At 46.8% G+C, this 2,566-nt stretch overlaps 1 long non-coding RNA gene across 1 annotated transcript in view; it reads left to right on the top strand.

Moving 5' to 3' along the window:
* The first annotated feature begins 315 nt into the window (after positions 1-315).
* Positions 316-2,566, top strand: part of LOC112414003 (uncharacterized) — a 5,159-nt gene continuing 2,908 nt past the window's right edge. The window contains exon 1 of the long non-coding RNA XR_003006056.1: positions 316-760. This is a non-coding gene — a long non-coding RNA (uncharacterized LOC112414003). The remainder of the gene's footprint in view (positions 761-2,566) is intronic.

Raw genomic sequence — 2,566 nt, 5'->3', positions numbered from 1 at the left:
CCACTTCCTGTTATCTGAGCTCTTTGCAATGTGCTCTTGTGAGTGGAAGGATCCAGCCTCTGGGATGTCAGGCCAGCTGACTTGGACTCGCCTGCCACAAGGATTCAAGAACTCCCCCACCATTTTTGACGAGGCTCTCCACCAGGATTTGGCATCTTATAGAGAATCCAATCCCCAGGTAACTCTACTTCAATATGTTGATGATATTCTTTTAGCTGCTGAAACCCAAGAGGACTGCATCAAGGGAACTGAGAGGCTGTTAACGGAACTGGGAACATTGGGATATCAGGCTTCAGCAAAGAAAGCACGTAAACCTCTTCCGTGTTGCAACGGCTCTCGACTCTTGGCGGTTCTTGGGCGAGTTGGAATCCCTCGGAGACCGTTTGGGTCTAACATCGGCAGCTACTCCATCAAAAGGTGGAGCTTGTTGCCGCACTGCTGGAATCTGGATTGGCCTTGTGACTGGCTTAGGTCAATAAAACCAGGTGGAAGCAACCTTGTGCCAGCCAAGGCCTCAGAAAGCCCTGTACACTTCTGCTCTCAATCCCGAAACCCCGCCAGCCAACAACCTCAGGCTAGTCTTCTGGATGACAAGACCTGTGGCCCAGGCACCTCTTATCACTGCAGCAACACCCAGGCAACCTTCAGAAGCAGAGCTGTCCAACTGACCAGCTGCTGATCACAAACATATGAGTGAGCTTTGCTGAGATTACAAGAAATCCATACAGGAGCCCAGCCCATGCTGCCAACCCACAGAAGGGTGAGTTAGTTAAATGGTTAAGACACAAAATATTGGGATAGTGAGATACACAGTGTTAGAAAACAAACTGAACAGAGAGAATTTGAAGATCTAATTGGCTTTATTCAATGATTCATGAATTGGGCAGCATCCTATCTAACAAAGAGGAGTGTGCTCAGGGAATTCCCTGGTGGTCCAGTTGTTAAGACTCAGCACTTTCACTGATGTGGGCCCGGGTACGATCCCTGGTCGGGGAGCTAGGATCCCACAAGCCATGCAGCAGGGCCAAAAAACACCATCAAGAAACTGGGGCTTCCCTGGTGGTGCACTGGTTAGGAACCCGCCTGCCAATGCAGGGGACACGGGTTCGATCCCTAGTCCTGGAAGATCCCACATGCCGCGGAGCAACTAAGCCCGTGCTCCACAACTACTGAGCCTGTGCTCTAGAGCCCGTGCTCTGCAACAAGAGAAGTCACTGCAATGAGAAGCCCGCACCGCAACGAAGAGTAGCCCCTGCTCGCCGCAACTGGAGAAAGCCCGCAGCAACGAAGACCCAACGCAGCCATAAATAAATTAATTAATTAAAACTAAAAATAAATAAATAAAAACAGCAATTAGCTAACTGATACAGTCTGTTAAGAAGTTATCTGTGCCAGTTGGATTCTTGTTCAAAATTTGCATGGCATACTCTTATCACTTTGCCTTAATTTTGTGTGTGTCCTTATGATTTTTGTTTTTAAATTAAGGGTACTTTAATTAATTAATTTATTTATTTTTGGCTGTGTTGGGTCTTCGTTTCTGTGCAAGGGCTTTCTCTAGTTGTGGCAAGTGGGGGCCACTCTTCATCGCGGTGTGCAGGCCTCTCACTGTCGTGGCCTCTCTCGTTGCGGAGTACAGGCTCCAGACGCTCAGGCTGAGTAGTTGTGGCTGACAGGCCTAGTTGCTCCGCGGCATGTGGGATCTTCCCAGACCAGGGCTCGAACCTGTGTCCCCTGCATTAGCAGGCAGATTCTCAACCACTGCGCCACCAGGGAAGCCCCTTATGATTCTTTTTAAAAAGCCAAATAACAGAACCAGAATTATTGTTTATTTTGGTTTTCCAAGCTAACTATCTTTTCTTGGCATAGGCTCTTTAACTCCAACTTTGTGAAGTAGAGATTATTATCTACTTTATGGATAGTTAATTGAGTCAATGAAATTTAAAAGATTTGTCCAAAGTTACTTAGTTAGCAAGAGGCAGAACTGGAACATGAACACGGCAGTCTGGCTCCAGAGCTGATGCTATTAAACACCATCTACTCTGTTCCCTGCCACACTGACAAGTATTTCCTGGGATGTGTGTAAACCAGTTTGAAAAGCATGGTTTAAAATAAAGTATGTGTATATTTACCTCCAGCCTTTACTTTCCCGAAGTTATTTCTAAATAACAGGCAGCACTCCCCAACATATAAAAATCTCTTTCAAATCAATAAGAAAAATATTGACAACCAATAGAAAATGAGCAAAGACATAGATTATTTATAGGAAGGGAAATTCAAATAGATTTTCAACCACTTGACTGAAATAGAAATACACTTAATTTCACTAACTTTTAGAAGTAAATTAAAATAACAATGATAGGGGCTTCCCTGGTGGCGCAGTGGTTGAGAGTCTGCCTGCCGATGCAGGGGACACGGGTTCGTGCCCCGGTGCGGGAAGATCCCACATGCCGCGGAGCGGCTGGGCCCATGAGCCATGGCCGCTGGGGCTGCGCGTCCGGAGCCTGTGCTCCGCAACCGGAGAGGCCACAACAGTGAGAGGCCCGCGTACCGCAAAAAAAAAAAAAAA

This window comes from Neophocaena asiaeorientalis, unplaced genomic scaffold (genome assembly GCF_003031525.2).
Source record: "Neophocaena asiaeorientalis asiaeorientalis breed wild unplaced genomic scaffold, Neophocaena_asiaeorientalis_V1.1 scaffold46, whole genome shotgun sequence".
Taxonomy (NCBI): Eukaryota; Metazoa; Chordata; class Mammalia; order Artiodactyla; family Phocoenidae; genus Neophocaena; species Neophocaena asiaeorientalis.
The sequence above is the reverse complement of the archived record's forward strand: the minus strand, read 5'-3'. Positions and strand labels throughout refer to the sequence as shown.